Below are 24,579 nucleotides of genomic sequence, written 5' to 3'. Positions count from 1 at the left end.
AAAGCCAGAATAGCCCTATAAAAAACTCAGACTAGATATCTCACATAGGGGAGTTAACCTGGCCAACCTTAAAGATGATCAAACTCCTTTCCTAGCAAAACAGGGCTCCTACTGGCTTTACCCCCCAATAACTACACTCCAGTTTGGCATGAAGTGGGAAAGGCCATTTTAAACAATCTAAACACCATCACCCTTTTAATTGTTAACACAACTAAGCTTGATAAATCAAAATCTTTTTTCAGAAACACCAAAACATCTCTCTTAAAATTAGACAAGAAATTCCCTTCAAGTATAGGATACTCAAATCTTGCATCACTATGGAATAACCACAACATTAAATACAATGGTAAACCCATATATTTCCAGTCATGGATAGAAAAGGGCATCTTCTTCCCAAAACAATTAGACCCCTCAGCGTATCCCACAATGTTTTCAAACTAAATATAAATTTGATAAAATGGAATTCTACAACTTCCTTAAAATCAGGGCGGCCATCTCGAGATCAAAACAACATAGAGAAAACCCCTCTCTCCCAAACCTCATACTGAAAATTAATAGCTTAGGTCACTAAGTCGCCCATATATATAAACTCTTACGACCTAAATCCTCGCATTTAAACAAAAATGTAAGATCATTCTGGGAACAGCACTCTTCTAATCCATTGACTGAGTCTGATCGGTCACAAATGGAAATCAGTTACTTATCAAAACATTTCTCTCGTTCTGTCGCAAACTAATTTTATGTCTCATTCACAAATCATTCTGGACCCCAGCACCCTTACATGCACAAAATATGCTCGAAGAACCCACTTGCTGGAACTGTAAGAGCGAGGTTGGAGATCTAGCTCGCCTCATCCTTCACTGCAAATCCTGATCTACCTTCTGGGACAAAGTGTTCTCATTTCTATCAAGCTTATTTAACTGCCATCTAAAAAAAGAATTTGCTTCCCTGATTGCAGGTTTTCTTAACTCAAACTTAGATAGCCCAACAGACAGGGCATTAATGGATCTATTATTCACATTGGCAATAAAAATAGTCCTAAACAGTTGGAAGGGGACATGCAGGGCCTCGCTTAAATGCTGGATTAACTGGATTACTCACATTAGAGGAGAGACAATATCTCTCTCCAACACTTACCATGGAGATCTCCATCAAGGCCTATCTGGGACAAGTTAGACAATTATTTTGCCTCAAATAAACCACCTTAAACATCCTCACATGTAAACCACTACCTCATACAAAGCACCAATTTACTCACCTCTGTGTATACACTAGCAGCCGACAATGGCTCTCTCTCTTACACTCATAACTTACAACCCTACGCAAAGATCGACTGGTGCGCATAGATCATAATCAAAGCAACATAATGGCTCCCCCTCTTCTCTCACTCCCTATCTCCTCTTACTTTTATTAACTACACTTCTGCCTATTATTTTTAAGTTGGGTAAGTCTAGGCCAATCCTAACCTCCTGACTATTATGTGACTTCCCCCTTCTGCATTATTTTATGTCACTCTATGTATTAATATTTACCTTATGTATTACATGTTTTATGAAAATTAAAAAAAAAACTTTGAAATAAAAAACTGACTTGTATCAAACTAAATCTAATATCTTCTTCCAACAAGTATCTAACAGTTTTTACGATGTGTTTAATTTTGCACAAGAGAATCTATTGTTATTCTTCATGTTTGCAAACTTGCTCGCTATTTTTTATGCAAGAGGTGTGCACCAAGTATTTAAATGGTTTTGTGGGAAAGGTGATGGTGTGTCTATGTATTATAAGGAATAAAGTGCTCCCAGCCATACATGTTTAGGATATTGCATGTCACCTCTGAGTTGCATAACATTATAGAGGAACTCTGCCAACAGCCTTGTTCCTCTATATGGTCATAGAATGCCTCTGTGAGTCGCTATATCCTTATATTTTACAGCGGGTGGGACTTTATCCCATATATCTTTTGGTTCCTATCAATGATATATGCTATTATTATGCGTATGCATCTGGTGCCTTGTGGGGGTTCTTTATTTGTTTCAGTAGTGGTTAGTGGTTCTTTAACGTACCAATTTGGTAGGCAATATGCTACTTTTAGTCTTGTTTATTGTATGTATTGTAGGCTTGGGCGGTACATTCCGTTCCGCTTGCGGAATTTGGGTAATTTCGTGTTCCGTGGAGAACGCGGAATTGCCAAAACTTCCGCGATCCGTGGCTTCACGGAATTTTTTGCTTGTTCGCGCTTTCAAAATGCTTGTTTGCGAGATATTTCCCCCCGAGCACGCAAACAGCTTTTGCGAACAGGGAAAAAGCATCGCGAACCGGCGGAACAAGCCATTCCGCATGCTCGCGGAACTCTGCATGATCGCGGAAATTTTTTACCTTTTAACGAAGCTTTGCGTAGCACGACTACGCAAATTCCGCCCACCCCTAATATATTGGTGTAATGTGTGCTATTATTGTATTTCTTATTTTACTTTTTGTAATATTTAATGATATAAAAAACTATTCATGCTCAAACTCCATCCTTACGAAGTTCTTTAGTGTCCCACCTATTTCCCCTGAGTATCCTTAGTACTGCTTTCTTCCCACACATCCTAAACCAGGGAATCCAAAGGTTAAATGCATTGCAGAAGCCGTGGCTGCTTCACATCGGTTGGTGCAAAAGTACAGGGCCGACGTAGGTTTAAATGGCTTTCCTGAATTGTTGTGTCAGCTGATTCATTTTATTCACAAAGTTCCTTCGCGTGATCTTTCTTAAGAAGGACGCACTGTCTGATATTACTCATTTTGACAGTTATTTCACCCACCTCGCCCCCAGGACTACTCACAGAGCTGCTGTTAGTCGCCAGTCACTTGACTACAAACATTCCATAGAGTTACAAGTTGAATATTACATATTTATGTGTTGCAACAATTCATAAATATCGGACAAGATGACATTTTAAAAATTTCTTTTGACATCAATAAGTGAAGACAATGTAAACCTAACGTATCTAGGACTGGCTTATTCTATTTGCCGTTAATGAAATACTTCATGTAGTGCTGTTAAAAACATATACAGCTAAAGTTATGTGGGAAATGCATCATTTGAACAGCCCTATCTCAGTATTTTGCTTTCTGCCTTTGCTGAATTGTGCGATGAGAAATTAAAAATTGGTACTATGTATCCTGGTACAAACAAGCCTTGGCAAAGCTAAAAGGTCTCACCTGTGAAACTTATTGGCTTTTCCTTTCAATCGACTATTTCAAGATGCTTTTGAGTGCAATACAAGTAAGAAAAGCAGAGAGTAGCCAGCCAGCATTTAACAGTAATTTCTGTTTAGCTATCGTCTTGCTCATTATATCTTTATTTCTGCAAAATCCACAGCAAAAGCGCAAGCTTAGAATCTATATCTCAAACACATTTGCTCCAAGCAAGCCCGAGGGAGATGAAACGGAGAAAGTTGCTTCGTGGGAGCTCCGAGTGGAGGGAAAGCTGCTGGATGATGTAAGGTTTCTGAATGTATTTGCTTTTTCTCCATTTGGTCCTGAAATTTCGCCATCAGTCACTGTTGTTCCATTTAATCTTATGATGTAATAAAAAAAAACTATGGGGTGTTAGCCTCTATCCAAAGATTACTTTGTAGACCCAGACCATCTGATCAAGGCGACATCTTTAATTGATTGCTTATGATGATAATAAACATGCAAAAGCAAGTTGTTTATAGATGAGTAGCCTTTTGCTTCTAGTGTCTTCTAAACCTTCACAACTAGGTGAACCAGTTTTATTTTAATGAAGAATGCTTCCACCAAATGTAACCTGTAGGCACTTGAAACTATGTAACACTTCTTAAGCAGCAGTATCTTGAATTTTTCTGCCATTGTTGAGGCCATCTGGCCTCTGAAACTTTTCCTGGAAGTCAGATCTCATTCAGCAGGGCAAACCATGAAGTTGATTTTGACTGGTGATTAAATGACGAGGGCTATCCCTATCTCCCGCCTATTCTCTTTGAAAAGGTGGCAAAAAGTTTCTAAGTCCCAGCTTTTGCAATTTGGTCAGAAGGAGTAGACTGTTAACACCAGCCGAAGATCCAAGACCTTGGGGCGGGGGGGAGTAGCACCACTTTGGGGTTAGAACTCACTCCAGCCGAGGCCAGCAGCAGGGTTCCAAGGTTCCAAGGCAGGTCCAGTTGGAACAAGTCAGCTGGGCAGTTCTAGGAAAGATGCTCTGGAATATTGTTGTTTCCCTGTAGCTGAAACAGATCACCATGACTGCTGTATTTCAGTTTTTTTGTTTTGCTTAGTAACCATAACTACACTTTCACTGTGTTTTTGTTTAACAGAAGGTTTTTTATTTAAACATAAGTTAAATGTCTTGTAAGCAGAAGAACACAACCTATTTGCTGTCAAAGGATTCTCTCTGATATCAACAAACAGAAGTAAAATACCCCTGCATGCACAGGATCCACAGTACACCATTTTGTCAAATGATTTGAAGTTTAAGAAGAAATCTGCCCTATATAGAGCAACATGCTCTTCATATTCTCCTTTTTTTCTAGTTTTAAAAAACAATTAACATTAGCTCATTTAAAAACACCACTGAATAAAACCCTTTTTTAATGTCCGCAGTAAAAAGAAAGCTGGATCTCTAATAGGCAAAGCAGATATAGTGCTAAATTTACTTTGAACCTGTAACTAATTCTAAGGCAAGAATGCTTGTTGGCAGAGTTGCGGTTTGAGCTGTGCAGAGGGGTCTATTTATAAGATCTGCGTAGACCAACGACCCCATTGATATGACGCTTGGAAAGTAAAAGACACCAAAGCGATGAGGCATTTTTAGGCAATTATTGTTATAGTAGCCTTCAGTATTGCCACATTGCCCTTATCAGTGAAGAGCCATAATATTATGAGGATAAATTATTCTCTAATAAGAGTCACCTTAGGTCTTGTTTGAGGCGTAGTTACAATAGAACTACACATTTTGCAAGCTGGAAAACCAATGTGAGTGACTGCATAGCCAGCAACGCCCCTTATAAAGATTCCTTATGTACCCCTACGATTAGATGATTTTTGTTTGAAACAAGAATGTCCTGAAGAAGGTGGTCTGTATAAGGATTTTACCACCGAAGAGCGCGTCGACCACGTTGCATGCGCTCAGTCCACGGCAGGGTCAAGAAAACCGACAAACATCTTTCCTTCTGACCGGACTGTATATGTGTATGTAGGTTGATTGTTACTTTAAATGGTGTGGTTATAAATGTATGTAATGTACTTTTGAGTCAATGTTTTATTGTCATTATGTAGATAGGGATTCACTGTTGGTTATTATATGTCTGCACAACATTATAGTATATTTTAGACATATGTCAACAAAGAAAAATAATACACATTAAACAAATATATGTCGTTAAAAAATTATTGTTTTGAAAGAATTCTGTGTTTTGCACATGTTAATAAAATAAAAGAAATAAGTACATATGTGAAATAAAAGACGGTTGATCAGAAACATAACATGTTTTAGAACTGTTTTGTGTAGTAGCCCTTTTGGAGCAGTTATTGCCCTTGTTTAAAGTGATAGAGGTCAAGTTGGAGGTGTCTTGTTAGTTTGGTTATTGTATTTTTCCCCCTTTTCTCCCAGATCTTATTATTCTTCAGAGGGGGTTCCCTTTCTCAGCACTAATTCTAAGGCAACCAGCCTTCCCATCATGTAGTGCAGGGTCTAACCCCGTAAGTGAGGATCCCTGAACACACACTACTATTTAAGACTTAGTTTTGCTGAAAATCTAAATGCTATTTTTTGTTCCACATGATGTTTTATATTGTCACATTCACTTTGTTACTGATTTTTTACTGAGGTGTGCATCCTCACCTCTGTCTTCTGCACCACCATGCTGGCTCTCTTTGATGCATGCCCTTCTTGTGGACGAAAGAAGTCTTGAAAGAACAAATGTGATGCGTGTGTCACCTGCCTTCTAGATTTTCACTCCAGTATGAGGTTCAAGATATGCTCAGACTTGCCATACAGGTGCCTCGTATGCAGTAGGAAGGTTGTCTAAAGGCAAAACAGAGTGAAGTAGGGTGATTAGCCTTGTAGTCCACTATCTGCAGTTGGCGATAGAGCTTTCAACCTCTTTTCCTGTTCTTGTTTTGACCAGGTCAGACCCCCGTCCCCACTGAGGGCCCTCAGATGGTGCCACATGTTGCTGGCATTTACACTCCTGTTCGAAGTTGAAGCACTCTATGTTAAGGCATTTTCCTTAGGCGACGTGGCATTCAACACCGACATTCAACTTAGAGACAGTCAAAAGCGAGGGTTTTGTGAACTTTTTCCATGGCTTCTGCTGTCTTTTTGCTGTTGGGGTGATGATGAGGGCATCAATCTACGACAGGTCCAGCAGCAACTCTGTGACCCTAAGGGGCAACAAGCTGGCCTCTTGTGAGAAGGACAGAACTTGGAGACTAGTTCTCCATGTGCCTTCTTCTCTGGAGCAACAGCCCTCTACTAAAGAGCTCTGGCCCACCCCAGTAGCAGAATACAACACAAACCATACGGGACCCTTTAAGGGTTTAACTACTATGTCCATGCGGCTCTGGTGGCCCCAGCTTTTGTGCTACCTCATGTCTCTACAATCTATCACTCTTCCTCTCCATGGAGATGACACTAAGAGATCACGAAGAAAAGTTCCCACCATCCTTCTTCAGGTGATGAGTCTGTGAGAAAAAAGAAGCATCACCACTTTTGTCGTTCTAGGGAGAGGGAGTCTTTGTCATCACGATGATCAAAGTCATGTTCCTCTTCTTGAAGACCTTCTTCAGATGTGAGTGCCATGTCCACTACATCACCAGTATCTCCGCTTCACCGCATTTCACTAGTAGACTATATTGTTGCCTTTCATTAGGTCACCAACAGAGCTGCAGTGAAGCTACATATAGGATCATCTTTCCCAATCTATGAAACCTCCATCATTTTCAAAACTCCTTCCTAAACTACAATGCTAGATCCATGGTAGCTATTGACCTAGAAACACACACTTGTTGACTCCTGTATTGTTATATTTCATATCGGTACCCTAATATAGGTCCAGGGAACATTGTACACTTTTCCAACATCAGCCCCCGTTATTTCATACGAACGAGCCTTATAAGGACATAACTCCATATAAGGACAGAATGCCTTATAGGGACATCACGCCTTATAAGGACTGTAGCCCTTTATGTACTAAACCTTTCACCTAGTTCCATGCCGAGGGTGGGTTTTTCCCAATCGATATTGCTAAGACGTCATCCTTAGCACATATGAATAATTGATGAGTACACTCTCCAGGAGGCATACTTCACCTCTGCCATTGACGCACAAGGTTTAATCCCCAATGTCATCCTCATACTGAACAATGGGTAACACACGTACATAGACTGTATAAATACAGCAACTCTTGCTATCAGAAGGCAGGAGGGAACCGAGACTTCAAGACCGACACACTGACCAGAGATGCTGCCGCTCCGGCATGCCATCGTTCCAGCTAGCAGTGGTCTGACGATCCCTTACGGGGTGTCCAGCTCAAGTCCAGGACGAAGTCCCACACTCTCACTATTCAGGTATGGGGGTTCGACTCAATCCTAGCGAGATTTTTGGCTCATAGACGCTTAGGCTCTGTAGCACCTACTCACATGCTAGGTACCCTTAGGTACAACTAGTTAGGCATCTTAGGAGTACGCACTTTATTTTTATAAATGCATTTCATGTTCATGTATATGTTCGTGACTATTGCAAAATGGTAGAACAATACTATTCCTTTTTATTCACTGTACTGCTGGTTCTATATCTCTGCTACTGTGTTACAGTTGTAACAGCGCACTTATTCTACATGAGAAGAACTACGGTACAATAAATTCTTATTGTAAAAAACGCTCGACTGTTTCTTCTCTGTATCTCTCTGAGAGCAAAACAAGCAAGCACGAGTGACTGGGTGAAAAGTAGTATATTGTTTCCCCAAGTCTGAGGTTATTGTGTTCTGAGGTTGCCAAAAACGAATCTCTCTGATAGCAGGAGATTCTAGTGGCACTGCGAGCAAGCTAATGCAAACCATAGGCTAACATATGTGGCGAGGGTGCACGAAGTCAGTCCGCCACCAGACCTACAGTATATGTTAGCTGTAAACAGCGTAGGTCCTGCATGACAGGGTACTATTAGGACTACACTACATGGCGCCCAACATGGTATATTGATGGCGCATTTACTCAACAGTAGAATCTGAGTAGCCCAGTCATGCTTATTCTCAGAGACCCTACTTACAAAACCCAGAGACGTCTGGAGTAAGTGGGCAAAAAACTCTGCCACAGCTGAGTAGGCAAGATATCCTATGTATTGGCTGTTGGTTAATCAAGCTTGAAAGGACAATATTCCCAAAATTGTACATACAACCTTTGCATAAAAACCTTCACATAACTTCCTTAAAACAGTCATTCCGTGTTCTAAACACAATGGTTGAACAAGGGGGAGATTTAAATCATCTAGCTCCGGGACTGAATCAGTCTGGTGAGGTCGATGCAGATGCAATAGAAATTGCACCCAAAGTAAGAGAAACTATAACAGTAAAACTACTCAAACATGGGTTACAACCCAGAGGAGGTGTAGTAATATTTTTGATAGAGGCGCACGAAGATTTCAAAACAGGCGTATTCTACTCATGGGTTATATTCTCAGCACCCGATGCTGTAACAAAAACTTTACATTCATGATGACATTCCAAGAGTCCACACTCCTTTTGAGGAGACTGAGATTCCGCTTACTTTCCATGAACATATTTTCTGGTTTAATGGCGCCCTACACCACATAAAAACAAGAGCAAGGCTTGGTCCTTTAGGGATTCCAGGGGCAACATGGCCGATATTAGCAACCTATGCACCACATCCAGACATTGACACAATGCCACAGGATGAACTACTTGTTCAACACAACGAGTTGATAAAACTCTACAGAAACATGACACACTTTGTCTTGAGGATTCTAGCGGTCCAACCTACAGTAATTACACCTACTGCAGCTCCTACACAGAGCTCAGGTACTATAATTACTCCACAAACATTACACGTGGTAATGGGCAAAGTGCCCACAAGACGTGAACAAATTCCTTTCTGGCTAGCTCAGAAAATAACCCAGTTAGAAGCAGTATTCCCAAATACCACACCATTTGAAAAACACAGAATGTTAAAAATCTGTTTTCCCATGGGGATTACACCACAGTTAGAGGATTGCACTTCTTGGGGTACAGTCTTTGCTGCCATATATACCAGAACTCATGGTATTCCTTCATTAGCAGTAGTACCAGATGTATTAAGACAAATACAAAACGACTATGGAGCAGAACCTGCCCTGAACTTAGGGATGAACTTGTTAAACAACTATGACCAGGTATCAGCCATACATAATACTAGCTAACATTAAAGGGGAAGCAGCATCAGTGGCAATCCGCCAACGCGTAAGGGAGTTCTCTCAATTGGAACAGGAGAATGAACTACCCAAAATAATTGACACTGCGTATGCAGAATTAGGCAGCGCTAGTTTGGGGTGGAAAAGCTTTAAAACCTCAACTACAGAGCAGTCCTGAGAAGAACACTTTTAAACAGGTACCTACTTCTTCTAAAAAGAAGTGGGATAATAAAAAAGAAAACTCTAAAGATAAGAGATCTCAGTCCCGAGGTAGGTCTCCTCAACAGGAGCACTCTTAAAAGAGATAGAAGCTCAGAAATAGGGATAATATTAGGAAACCTGACAGATATCAGGATACTGATACACGTTCCTCTCGTTCCTTTCAGGGCTTGAAAAAAGGCTCTGAAAGAGAAGGACAGTCAGAACACAGAGAGGAGCGCACACAGTCCAGAGACAAATAGCGCGCTCAAGACTTTATTTCAAAAAAAGAAGATAAGCAAAATCCAAAACCTCACTTTAAGAAAAAGAAAGTTGCTGGTCTGAAAATCAGACATGCCCAGAATTCTGAGGACACAACTTCTGAACGGGGAAGGAGCTCTGACGATGCTAGACAGTGCGGCAGAAGTAACAAGAGCTCGCCTGAACCTGAAGGAATTTCTGGTGACAGCGGAGTTGAATGATTACATCACAGTGGAAACACCAGACACCAGGGTTAGCGTCCCACATAAGTTATTTGAAATAACACTTCAGATGGAGGGGGACAAGCCCAGGAAAGTCAAATGTCTTTTTTGGAAGAACTTATCATCTGGTTATAACATCCTGTTAGCACAACAAGATTGGCCGCCTGCATTCGTAATAGAGTGCCCTAGGGGAGAAAATATAATTTTTCCTGCATTTTCCAACCACTTTCCTGTTCACCTTAAACATACATATGCACAGGAGTGTGCAGTAGCCCAAGCCCCGGCATTGTACAAAAATCACGCAGGGTGGGATGAGAACTCAACCTACCAAGGGGCATATTATCAAGCCAGGCGATAAAATTATCGCCGCTTTAGCGGCAGAAAACTGCAGCTAAAACGGCGATAATGGGCTTGATAATATGATCTATGGAATTCCACTTAAAGCCCATGTTAAATGTGATGGACATCTAACATGGACTTCAATTGGAATTCCATAGAGCATATTATCAAGCCCATTAACGCCGTTTTAGCTGCAGTTTTCTGCTGCTAAAGCGGCGATAATTTTATCGCCTGGCTTGATAATATGCCCCCAAGTGATTCCATTAAAAGTTTCACCTAATGCTCAGAGGCAATACCCAATAAAGCAAAAAGCAAAAAAACAGGTCAGGTAGATCTTAGATCAACTTGAATACCAAGAGGTCATTGAAAAATGTACCTCTCCAATGAACAATCCTTTGTTTCCTGTAGCTAAACCTGACAATATATATCGTCTAGTTTTAGATTACAGACCATTAAACTCATGCACAAAGACATTTGCTGTCCAAAATGCACACAGTGCCTCATTAATGAATAACATTGTGCGCAAAAAATACAAAACCACACTTTATATCTCAAATGGATTTTTCTGCCAAAATATAGCGCCTGAAAGCAGGTATCTAACAGCCTTCAGTGCGTTAGGGTCTCAACGACAATTTTGTCGACTCGCCCAAAGGTACAAAAATAGCCCCAGGGTATTTTCTGCAAGAGTAACAGAGTTACTACCAAAATTTGATGAAGAAGTGTTGTCCTATGTGGATGATATTTGTGAGAAGTTGGCCTGGCATATGCTGGTCACTAGTTATAGTGGCCACCTTGCACCAGTCCAATTCGACTCTTAAGGTGATAGGTTAAAGACAACCTTTAAAGAAAGCTATCCTAGTGGTAGCTGTGGAGAGCAGCCTTCAGGCTAAGTCTTGAAGGAGTGTTAAGCTTATTGTTTTACCATAGATAACCTCTTGAATAACCAAATGAAAGAGTAGTCCACACAGGAATATATATAAAATATATGTATTTATTCTAGGAATAATCCCACTAGTCTCTTTATGACGCTAGAGGTGAAGATACAATTCAAACAAGTATTGATAGTTACAATAAATAGCACTGGAATCACAAGGCCCCGGGGGAGACCAAACCATATATCAAAAAAGTGGTATAAGAACCACGACAATTCTACAGACAATGCCTAGGGCATTTAGGGTTGCTGGCCCCTTGTGAAACCACCCAAGGTAGTGAGGAAGGGGACCCACGGGAGACGCGTGCAGTGACTGAAGTTACTGTCGGGATCTCTATTATAGCCTATGGAGAATGTCGTGGTTGAATTTTACAAGTTTAAAATCATCAGCCACGGGGTCCAGGAGGCTTCAAGGAAGGCCAGCTTCTGGAGGGCGACTGTCCCACAAAGGATGAGGGTCGCTGCGGTGTTAGTGTCCGGATTGGATCCACTAAGCCTTGGCAACCGCAACCCACGCAAGAAACACAAAGCAGCTACTGGTGCAGACCCACAAGGTCTGAGCGAGGTCTCCAGCAAGGAGACTGAAGATCAGGCCTGGAGCAACCAGGGGAACTCTTGGAATCGAAGATTGTCCTCCGCTAGGGCCCACAAGTTGAGAGACAAGGGACCGTGGAAGGTAGCAATTTGACGTGCGTAAAGGTGCGCCCACGAATCGCCGGAGCGGGCTAGGGCGTCGATCTTTGGCACAGATGCTGCTGAGACCTTGGCTCAATAATGGGCCAAAGCACAACTTCCCCACTTGTCGGGGTCGGGTGCTGTGCAAGAGGTGGCTGGTGTCCTGGGGTATTGGGGATCTCGGCACCCACGGGGTCCACGGTGCAGAGCTTTGCTGTGCACACTCACTGGCCTCTGGGATGCTAGGAAACCCACCTCAAGGTAGGAAAGAGTCATCGATGTCCGAAGGAGCAGCGAGGTTTCAACCGGGTCACTTGCAGTGTTTCAGGTGCCTGCCAAGCAGGGGGGGGTAAGTCCTTTACCCCAAGGGAGATTTCTTCAGGTAGCTGTGCGGCAGCAAGTTGAAGGTCAAGACTGTGAAGTTCAAGAATAATCTGAGGCTCTGGGGACCCAGTATTCACCTTTATCCAAAGATTAGGGGAGTGTCCAGATCAGGGTCCACCAATGAGAGGTCAGGCGGGAAAGGGTGGCTACACCCTCTCCACTTTGTGTGTTTCCCACCAGGGCAGGGGACAGGATGCCCCTAAACTGGTTCCAGGCGGTGTATGCAGAATGTAGGCACTGGAGAAGCCTTACGTGCAACTCTGAAAGGTATCCTATGGTGCACCCACCCAGTTTCAATCCACATAGTCTGTCTGGGGAGGTGGGAACACCTCCCTGCAACAGGATCCCTATTGTCCAGCTGCTGTGGCTGGAGTTCTGCCCAGCAACAGGCAGCCAGAGTCGTGTGGGTGGCGGGTAGCATCCATTTTGTACTTCGCGTGCACTTTTAAATTGGTGTCTAAATTCTGCCGCTTTCCCATATCGCCCCTCTAGCAGGGGGAAATCATGCCCTCAGTCCCATGGCTGGATTGGGGGTATGATTCCTACATGTTTGACACCAAACACGATATGGTTCTGTGTAGCCATTCTCAAGTTATCACGCTATCGCGATATACTTATAATGCGGTTAAGAGTATATGGTATGGCTACACTACAAACAACCCAGTAGGGATTTTACGAAGGTTGCAGAGGGGCCCTACTCAGGTAGGGGTCCCCCCCTCAGACATATCTCAGCACCCTGCCTTGTAGGATTAGCAAGGCCTGCTCTAGGGGTGACCTATGAGGATATATGTGTTGTATTAAGTGGGATACAAGATACCTGTATCCCTGTAAGGAGTGCAAGCACCACCTTACCCAGACTACAGTAGTGGTCTGGTGGTATCATTTGGTATGGCTGTCCCAGGGGTGGCACAATAAGTGCTGCAGCCCCTGGTAGGCCTCTGAGGGACCCATGCCCTGGGTACCTAGGGTACCATCTACAAGGGGCTGGTCGGGTGTCCTCAGTATCCAATTGGAAGGTACCTAGGGTACTCACATCAGTTTAGAGAAGAAGCAGATAGGCTGGGGTCCTGGATAGCAGGGCCACAGCCTGGCTAGTGTCATAAAACAGTCAAAACATCAGCAATAGTTGGGGGCAACTATGCAGTCGATGCTACTCTCCTACATAACCCCCCCCCCAAACGCAGGGACATTAAACTAATTTTGACCAGTTGAGTCTTCATGTTCTAAGTGGAAATATCTGGAGAGGCCATCTGCATTGGCATGGTTGCTCCCAGGTCTATGTTCCACTGTATAGTTCATCCCCTGTAGGGAAATGGACCACCTGAGTAATTTGGGGTTTTCACCTTTCATCTGTTTTAGCCATAGGAGGGGCTTATGGTCGGTTTGAACAATGAAGTGAGTGCCAAACAAGTATGGCCTCAGCTTCTTCAAGGCCCAGACCACAGCAAAGGCCTCCCATTCTATAGCTGACCAACGTTTCTCTCTGGGGGTCAACCTTCTGCTAATAAAAGCTACTGGTTGCTCCTGGCCCTCTTCATTCAGTTGTGATAATACAGCACCTACCCCCACCTCAGAAGCATCAGTTTGAACTATGAATTATTTGGAGTAGTTGAGGCTTTGGAGCCTGTTTTAGGTCATCAAAAGCTTTCTGACAGCTGACAGTCCACTGAACTTTCTTGGGCATCCTCTTAGAGGTTAAGTCATTTAAGGGGGTCACAATGGATCCATATCCCTTGACAAATCTTCTGTAATAACCAGTCAGGCCTAAGAAAGCTCGGACCTGAGTCTGGGTGGTTGGAGCAACCCAGTCCATGATGGTCTGGATTTTGCTCTGTAGTGGTTGAACCAGGCATCCACCTACAAGGTGGCCCAGGTACACAACCTGACTCTGCCCTATCTGGCACTTAGTAGCCTTGATAGTGAGTCTTGCTTTTTGCAGGGCTTCCAAAACTTCCCTCAGGTGGATCAGGTGATCCTCCCAGGTGGAGCTAAAGACAGCAATATCATCTAGATATGCTGCACTAAAGTCATCCAGACCTGAGAGGACTTGGTTCACCAACCTTTGAAAAGTGGCAGGTGCATTCTTCAAACCAAAGGGCATCACAATAAATTGATAATGCCCACCAGGGGTAGAGAATGCTGTTTTGGCTTTTGCAGATTCCGCTAACCTTATCTGCCAGTAGCCTGCTGTCAGATCAAATGTGCTCAGATACTTGGCTGAGGCCAATTTATCTATGAGCTCATCTGCTCTGGGAATGGGATGTGCATCAGTCCTAGTGACTGCATTGAGTCCTCTGTAGTCAACACAGAACCTCATCTCTCTCTTACCGTCTTGGGTGTGAGGTTTTGGTACAAGGACTACTGGGCTAGCCCAGGGGCTATCTGAGGGCTCAATTACTCCCAATTCCAACATCTTTTGGACTTCTGTCCTTATGCAGTCCCTGACATGGTCAGGTTGCCTGTAGATCGTATTCTTCACAGGCAGACTGTCCCCAGTGTCCACTTCATGAGTGCACCAGGAGGTCTGACTTGGAGTCAGTGAAAACAGATGCCTGAATGACTGTAGAACTTGTCTGCAGTCAGACTGTTGCTGAGCAGTGAGGCTGCCTGCCAAGGCTACTCCATCAACTGACCCATCATCAGGGTTGTGAGAGAGCAGGTCTGGGAGAGGGTTACTCTCTTCCTCCTGTCCCTCATCTGTTGCCATGAGCAAGCCCATGTCAGCCCTGTACACATATGGCTGTAATCTGTTTACATGAAGTACCCTATGGGGACTTCCGGGAGTGCCAAGGTCCACCAAGTAGGTGACCTCTCCCTTCTTTTCCAAAATGGTATGGGGTCCACTCCATTTGTCCTGGAGGGCTGCTGGGGCCACTGGCTCCAACACCCATACCTTCTGTCCTGGCTGGTACACCACCAGAACAGCCTTTTGGTCATGCCAGGCTTTTTCAGTTCCTGGCTTGCCTCAAGGTTTTTAGTCGCCTTCTTCATATACTCAGCCATCCGGGAGCGGAGACCAAGTACATAGTCCACAATATCCTGTTTAGGGGGTTTGAGAGGTAACTCCCATCCCTCTTTCACTAGACAGAGTGGCCCTCTAACAGGGTGACCAAACAAAAGTTCAAAAGGGCTGTAACCAACCCCCTTCTGTGGCACCTCCCTGTATGCAAAGAGAAGGCAGGGCAGAAGAACATCCCATTTTCGCCTAAGCTTTTCTGGGAGCCCTTTGATCATACCCTTAAGGGTCTTGTTGAATCTCTCAACAAGCCCATTGCATTGAGGATGATAGGGAGTGGTGAACCTGTAGTTGACACCACACTCTTTTCACATTGCTTTGAGGTTACTACTCATAAAGTTTGTACCTCTGTCTGATAAGACCTCCTTAGGGAAACCCACCCTGGAAAAGATTCCCAGGAGGGCCCTTGCCACCACAGGAGCTGTGATGGTCCTAAGGGGAATAGCTTCTGGGTATCTGGTGGCATGATCCACTACCACCAGAATAAACCTGTGCCCAGATGTTGTTGGTGGGTCAAGGGGACCAACTATGTCGATCCCTACCCTTTCAAAGGAAACCCCCGCCACAGGTAGTGGTATCAGGGGGGCCTTTGTGGATTTACCTGCCTTGCCACTGGCCTGGCAGGTAATGCAAGAGCTACAGAAACTCTTACAGTCCTCACTCATTTGAGGCCAATGAAAGTGAGGGACAATTCTGTCCCAAGTCTTATTTTGGCCTAGGTGTCCTGCCAAGGGAATATCATGGGCCAGTGTGAGTAGGAAACCCCTGAACTTCTGAGGTATGACCAACCTCCTGGCTGCACCAGGCTTGGGGTCTCGACCCTCAGAGTACAGGAGTCGATCATCCCAATATATATTATGGGTTCCACTGGCATTCCCGGCAGACTCAGCAGCAGCTTGCTGTCTGAGGGGTTCAAGAGTGGGGCAGCTCTGCTGCTCCAGGCTCAAGTCTGCCCTAGAAGGTCCCCCTGTCCCCAAGAACTCAACCTGATCAGGTTCAAGCTCATCTGGGACAGTTCCTTCTTCAGGTGTCAGGTCCTCTTCTGCTAAAAGAGTCTCTTCAGACTGATCCTGGGGGGAAGGCACTGCCTTACCCCTGCTACACCTCCTCTTGGAAGGTCCTTGGTCCATTTTTCCAGAATCCAAGGCCTGTTCAGGCTGTGTCAGCATTGCTTTAAACCTTGTCAGGGCAAATACTTCTGCTGGGATACCCAGCATCGCTGCATGGGTAGTTAGCTCCACCTCAGCCCATGCTGAGTTCTCCAAATCATTCCCTAGTAAACATTCTACTGGTAGGTCTGCACTCACCACAACCTTCGTTAGGCCAGTTACCCCTTCCCAAGAGAAGTTAACAACTGCCAGAGCATGGTTAGTACTGACATTGCTTGCATTGGTCACCTGGTAAGTTTCTCCAAGTATGATCTGGCTAGGGTCCACAAGGTCTTTAGTCACCATAGTGACACTGGCCCCTGTGTCCCTGTAAGCTAATGACTCCCTTCCATTTATTCTAGGCTGTTGCTTGTATTTGCCCAGGCCACTGGGACTCACAAATAGGGACAGGTCCCCATCACAAACTAATACAGCCTGAGTAGGAGTTCTGACTAGGCCAGAGTCCTCTCCAGATCCCAGGGTCAACCCTACTATCCCTTTGTTCTGTGTACCACCACCTATAGCTGAACTAGGAGGAACAGGTGCCTTAGGGGCAGGTGTAGTGGTACTTGTGGAGTATTTGTCCTTGTTACAATCTGAAGTTCAATGGGTTTTCTGTTTACAGACTTTACACCATGGCTTCCTTGGTTGTTTAGCTTTAGTAGCTTGGTAATTATCAGATGCTGATTTTTAGGGGCCTGTTGAAGACTGCTGGTCTTTTCCCTTTTCCCCACCCTTCTCAGAGCTCTTGGCATCTTCCTTTTTAGTTGCATCCCCCAAGGGCTGGACCTTCTGCTTAATCCTGGTTCTGACCCATTTGTCTGCCTTCTTTCCCAATTCTTGGGGAGAGGTCAGATCTGAGTCCACCAGGTGCTGATGTAAGAGCTGATTCTGACAATTGTTAAGGATCTGCTCCCTCATAATGAGATTGTACAATTCTTGGTAATCATTTACTTTGCTGCCAGTTAACCAACCTTCCAGTGCCTTGGTAGCACAATCTACAAAGTCTACCCAATCTTGATTCTGTGCTTTCTGGGTGTCTCTGAACTTTAATCTATATTGATCAGTGGTTAAGCCAAACCCATCTATCAAAGCATCTCTCAAGATATAATAATCATCTGCATCATCTTCTCTGACAGAGAGGAGCATGTCTCTACCTTTGTCTGCAAAGGAGAGCCATAAGATTGCTGCCCACTGCTCTACTGGGACCCTCTGAACTTTACAGGCCCTCTCCAGTGCAGTGCTCCATTTATGGATATCATCCCCTGACTGATAGGGGGGCACAATCTTATGTAGGTTCCTATTGTCAGGAGCTTTCTTTCTAACTCTAGGGGTATTACTGCCACCAGGGGTCTCTAGACCCCATTTTCTTGAAGCTTTCTGAAGCTCCAGGGACTCCCTGTCTAATGCTAACTGTTCTCTCCTGAGCTGTAGTTTAGCCTGCTCAAACTGGATCAGTCTGCATTTCCTCTCCTTGGAGGATTCTCTTCTCTGAGAAGAGGCAGAGGTCCTTTTGGATCTCTCAGAATGGTTGGACCCCACTGAGGGGGATCTGTTCCTTCTGTTTGGATCCACCACTCTCCCATTAGGGATGGAGGGAGTGCCTCTTGGGTCATCACCTCCATGTTGTGAATGGTCTGAATCATCCAGGTCAAGTTCAACTTCCTCTTCCTGGTCCTCATCAGAGTCCACCACCTGGGTGTCCTCTTCAGCAGGATGCCCACCCGACCTGTCTACCCCTTCAGACACTAGAGTCTACTTGAAGTCTGCTATGAGCAGGATTTCCCTGAGACGTTGAGTGTTGGCACCCTTGTTTGTCTTCAGTTGCCTAGCAGTGCACATCTCCCTAAGCTCTGCAAAAGAGAGGTGGTCATACTTGTCGACTGGGACCCTTGAGGGTCCTTCCAGGGCCTTATGGGCTCCTGAACCTGAAGACATTTCTAGTGTAGTGGTACTGGTGTATCTACCTACACTAGGTGTGGCCTACTGAACCCTTTCTTGAGTTGTAGTCAAGGTGTGCTAAACCCTCTACACACAACTCCTAAGTTCAGTAGAACTTATTGTATTCTAAGCTTAAATTTATATGTAGCTTAGTACCAAGTGGCTTTCAATTTAGAAATTCAATTTGTTATCTGGTTAAACAATGGCAAGCTTGAATCCAACCGCTGCACACCAATGTGAGAAGTTGGCCTGGCATATGCTGGTCACTAGTTATAGTGGCCACCTTGCACCAGTCCAATTTGACTCTTAAGGTGATAGGTTAAAGACAACCTTTAAAGAAAGCTATCCTAGTGGTAGCTGTGGAGAGCAGCCTTCAGGCTAAGTCTTGAAGGAGTGTTAAGCTTATTGTTTTACCATAGATAACCTCTTGAATAACCAAATGAAAGAGTAGTCCACACAGGTATATATATAAAATATATGTATTTATTCTAGGAATAACCCCACTAGTCTCTTTATGAGGCTAGAGGTGAAGATACAATTCAAACAAGCATTGATAGTTACAATAAATAGCACTGGAATCACAAGGCCCCCGGGGGGGGGGAACAAACCATATGTCCAAAAAGTGGTATAAGAACCACGACAATTCTACAGACAATGCATAGGGTATTTAGGGTCGCTGGCCCCTTGTGAAACCACCCAAGGTAGTGAGGAAGGGGACCCACGGGAGACGCGTGCAGTGACTGAAGTTACTGTCGGGATCTCTATTATAGCCTATGGAGAATGTTGCGGTTGAATTTTACAAGTTTAAAAACACTTCTAGCAGGAGTTCAAGTTCAACACTTTAGAGTTAAGCTTTTAAAGGGCCCACACCCACGAGAGTACCAAGGTACCACTGTTACCTGCCCCAGGGAAGCCGGGTGCATAGGTCGTTTTCGATGTCGGGTCGCGGGCTGATTTTCAATGGCAAAACGTGAAGAACTGCTGCTAGCCACAAGCGTCGTCGTGAAGAATGAAAATGTAGATCTTGTAGAGAAGAACCTGAAAGCAGAGGGATCAGAGTCTGGGTCACGGCACAGTGACCAGGAGGCTCAAGAGAAGGAGCCCTTCAATGTTGGGTGCTTCCAGGTGGAAGAGGTGTAGCTTGGATCGTCAGCCACTGGGTCCAGGAGGCTTCAAGGAAGGCCAGCTTCTGGAGGGCGACTGTCCCACGGAGGATGAGGGTCGCTGCGGTGTTAGTGTCCAGATTGGATCCACTAAGCCTTGGAAACCGCAACCCACGCAAGAAACACAAAGCAGTTACTTGTGCAGACCCACAAGGTCTGAGCAAGATCTCCAGCAAGGAGACTGAAGAGCAGGCCTGGAGCAACCAGGGGAACTCTTGGAATTGAAGATTGTACTCCGCTAGGGCCCACAAGTCGAGAGACAAGGGACCGCGGAAGGCAGCAATTTGGCGTGCATAAAGGTGCGCCCATGGGTCGCCGGAGCGGGATAGGGCATCGATCTTTGGCACAGATGCTGCTGAGAGTTTGGCTCAATAATGGGCCAAAGCACAACTTCCCCACTCGTCGGGGTCGGGTGCTGTGCAAGAGGTGACCGGTGTCCTGGGGTATTGGGGATCTCGGCACCCACGGGGTCCACGGTGCAGAGCTTTGCTGTGCACACTCACTGGCCTCTGGGATGCTAGGATACCCACCTCAAGGTAGGAAAGAGTCGTCGATGTCTGAAGGAGCAGCGAGGTTCCAACCGGGTCACTTGCAGTGTTTCAGGTGCCTGCCAAGCAGGGGGGTAACTCCTTTACCTCAAGGGAGATTTCTTCAGGTAGCTGTGCGGCAGCAAGTCGAAGGTCAAGACTGTGAGGTTCAAGAATAATCTGAGGCTCTGGGGACCCAGTATTCACCTTTATCCAAAGATTAGGGGAGTGTCCAGATCAGGGTCCACCAATGAGAGGTCAGGCGGGAAAGGGTGGCTACACCCTCTCCCCTTTGTGTGTTTCCCGCCAGGGCAGGGGACAGGATGCCCCTAAACTGGTTCCAGGCGGTGTATGCAGAATGTAGGCACTGGAGAAGCCTTACGTGCAACTCTGAAAGGTATCCTATGGTGCACCCACCCAGTTCCAATCCACATAGTCTGTCTGGGGAGGTGGGAACACCTCCCTGCAACAGGATCCCTATTGTCCAGCTGCCGTGGCTGGAGTTCTGCCCAGCAACAGGCAGCCAGAGTCGTGTGGGTGGCGGGTAGCATCCATTTTGTACTTTGCGTGCACTTTTAAATTGGTGTCTAAATTCTGCAGCTTTTCCCATATCGCCCCTCTAGCAGGGGGGAATCATGCCCTCAGTCCCATGGCTGGATTGGGGTTATGATTCCCACATGTTTGAAACCAAACACGATATGGTTCTGTGTAGCCATTCTCAAGTTATCACGCTATCGCGATATACTTATAATGCGGTTAAGAGTATATGGTATGGCTACACTACAAACAACCCAGTAGTGATTTTACGAAGGTTGCAGAGGGGCCCTACTCAGGTAGGGGTCCCCCCTCACACATATCTCAGCACCCTGCCTTGCAGGTTTAGCAAGGCCTGCTCTAGGGGTGACCTGTGAGGATATATGTGTTGTATTAGGTGGGATACAGGATACCTGTATCCCTGTAAGGAGTACAAGCACCACCTTACCCAGACTACAGTAGTGGTCTGGTGGTGTCATTTGGTATGGCTGTCCCAGGGGTGGCACAATAAGTGCTGCAGCCCCTGGTAGGCCTCTGAGGGACCCATGCCCTGGGTACCTAGGGTACCATCTATAAGGGGCTGGTCGGGTGTCCTCAGTATCCAATTGGAAGGTAAATAGGGTACTCACATCAGTTTAGAGAAGAAGCAGATAGGCTAGTGTCATAAAACAGTAAAAACATCAGCAAAAAGTTGGGGGCAACTATGCAGTCGATGCTACTCTCCTACAACATTTATCTGACAGACGACGACATAGAGAGGCACTTGACCAGGTTAAGCACCATTATTATGGGATTTGCCACAGAGGGCTACAAATTCAACATTAAAAAACTGAAAATAGCCCACCTCAATGTCCTTTTTTTGAGATATGAGCTGTCAAGTGAAGGCAAATGTCTAGCAGCTAACTTTTTAGAAAAGTGTGCGCTGCTCCAGCCTCCAAAATCATTCAAAAATTTACAGTCAATACTAGGATTCCTAAATTTCGGCAGAACATACATTTTAGATTATGCACAAAGGGTAAAACCTTTCTATGAATTAATTAAACCTGACTTTTCAGCCAGAGATTTAACACAAGAACATAATAATATTCTTTGTTTACTCCAGGAAGACATTATTGCTTCCAAACACTTACAAACGCACGCCACTTGGTGATCCGGATAATTGCGGGTCAAAGCGGGTACACTTATGTAACCTTCAATGAAGGAGAAACTGTACCAATCGCATACAAATCACACCTGTACACAAATGCAGAAAAGCGTTTCACTTCAACAGAAAAAAATCCTGACAGCTGTTCAGACTACTGTAGCAAAAGAAAGAGCACTGGATCAGGGGAAACGCATTATTGTCGTAACTCCGGTACCGGCTTTAGAAGCTGTTACAAAAGCCAGCATCCCGAATGCGAAAGCGTTACATCCAAGATGGATACAATGGGCTAATTCTCTTACTGCAACAGATGTTGAATACAGACTTGATCCAAGTTTAAAAACACAAGCATTCCTGCAATATGAACAAGAATATCCTCTACCAAATGAATTCTTGCCTCTTGACCAGTATGAATATATTATTTACACTGACGGATCTGCTCAAACGGCGATAGGAAGTAAGCAGCAATATTTTTCGGCATGTGCTATCGTTAAAGGTCGCATGCGTGATGGCAAGTTCCATCCTAGCTGCACAAAGACGCAATCTCTAGGAGACTGCACGGCTCAGTTGGCAGAATTAAAAGCACTGATACTGGCACTTGTAAATACGGATCACAAATTCCCCACACTTTTTAATGTGTGCAGTCATACAATGAGTACTTACAGCATTGGGAACAAAACGCATTTGAGGATGCAAAAGGTGGCACAATTAAGCACAAAATGCTATGGGAAAAGGTAGCAGAGTTGAAAACCGAGCTGCCGAGGACTCACGTGATCTATACACTGAGTCATCAACATGATGGCGTTCACGTTGAAGGGAATTCATTGGCTGGTGAAGCCGCAAAGAGAGCTGTTCGCACGGGTTCCATAGCTGCACTGACTCGTTCTAAAACGAGAAAAAACAGAGATATAATGGTAGCTGTCTTCGCTTCACGCAAAGGGAGCACAGCAGTACCTAAAAAATTTCCACTCAAATACTCCTACAAGTTAGATGCACAAAACATTCCATATGCTCAGATTCCTGGAGTGGGAGATATCCTGGAGAGTAATATCAAATATGGATCGTAGGCAAGGCTTAATATTAGCTGCACACGAGGGTTTGGGCTTAGCGCACACAGGCGTTACAGCGACTATTTCTTTACTGAAACAGCGCTATTGGTGGCCAGGGTTATCTAAGCAAACTAAAGACTATGTCTTGAAATGCGACATCTGCCAGCAGATGAAAGGCTCCACTGTTACACGCCCGGCACAGACGCCAATAGTAAAATCTGACAAACCTCTCGCATGTGTGCACTTGGACCACTGCGGCCCCTTACAAACAAACGGGGCTTACAAGTATATCATGGTGGCAGTGGATTCATGCTCGAGATTCCTATGGGTTTGGCCTCAGCGTCCTGCTGACGTTCGAACTGTTATAAAAGATTTGCGAGTTTTTATTGGTACCTACGCAGTTAGCACGTTACACTATGACCACTGCCCTGCGTTTAGCTCTCGGGCTTACAAAGAGGCCATGGAAGGAATGGGTGTAGCATTGCGGTTCTCATCTCCGTATCATCCTGAGGGAAATTCTGTTGTGGAGAGAAAAAACCAAGACTTAAAGCAATCTTTAACAGCTAGGGTATTAGGCAAGGGCGGTAGTTGGGTCACACACCTGTATGGGGTACAGCGGGCATTAAATAACCAGCCAAGAAGCTCTCTAGTGGGTGTCACTTCATATGAGGTCCTCCTTGGGATACGAATGTGGGTACCTGATCTTCATTGTGAAGGCGCAGTGGCGGATGAAAAACCATTTGACATCCATTATTGTTTGGCTGTTTTATAGGATCTAAAAGAATCCAGGACAAAACAAAAAAATGTCCATCTAAAGCAGACCGCCACTGAGGAAGTCAAGGTAGTCACGGCAAGACCTGTCTGGATCCCAAAAATCGGGGATCTGGTCAGAGAGAAAATTGCGGACAATAAGGAATTTGGACCCTCTTACAGAAAACCTGTGCCAATCCTTGCAGAACAAGACCTGTGCTGCTCCCGCCTCTTGCCGGAAAAAAGAAGAAAAGATTTGTCTCAACTGACTTAATCAAACCACACTAACAGTAGGCCTAGTGGACTCCGATGTAGCAGACATCCTCCTCTAGCTACAATCCAAGAAGTTCAAACAGAAAGACTCATCACATTTGAAGAGCCATCTGTAAGGAATGAAGGACTAAACAACATTGCTATGGAACTTGTTCCACGTGAACCCGACATTCAAATTCTAAATGAAAAACAGAATAATACACAAGTTGCAATTAGACCTAATACAGACGTCTACATCAACATGCCTGAGTATTGATTGTACATTTTTCAATGATTTTGGAGGGTGGATCAAATGGCCCCCGAAGTTTCCACGGTCCAGGAGGAGGCAGACCTTGAGGGGGATGCCCTGGAGCCTACAGGGGAACCGGTAGCTGAACTGGGGGACCTGCCTGAGCTGACCCATTGGCAGCAGGAAGGAGGACCCTTTAGGGAGGAGTTCTGCGAGGAGCAGAAGAAGTGCCCTTCTCTTGTGGGTTTGCTGAGCCTGGGTAAGCCCGTGTGCTGGTGGTACCCCAGCGCTTCAGAGCCTTCATACTGGGGCTGGCTCATGATGTGCCTTAAGCAGGACATTTGGGGCAGGACAAGACCTTTGAGAGGCTTGTCACCCACTTTTATTGGCCCC

General features: G+C 44.9%; 1 pseudogene; it reads left to right on the top strand.

Moving 5' to 3' along the window:
• LOC146871398 (SWI/SNF-related matrix-associated actin-dependent regulator of chromatin subfamily D member 2-like) overlaps positions 1–24,579 on the top strand; it is a 626,025-nt pseudogene that overhangs the window by 166,880 nt on the left and 434,566 nt on the right.

Source organism: Triturus cristatus, chromosome 1_1 (assembly GCF_964204655.1).
Source record: "Triturus cristatus chromosome 1_1, aTriCri1.1, whole genome shotgun sequence".
Classification (NCBI taxonomy): Eukaryota; Metazoa; Chordata; class Amphibia; order Caudata; family Salamandridae; genus Triturus; species Triturus cristatus.
The sequence above is the reverse complement of the archived record's forward strand: the minus strand, read 5'-3'. Positions and strand labels throughout refer to the sequence as shown.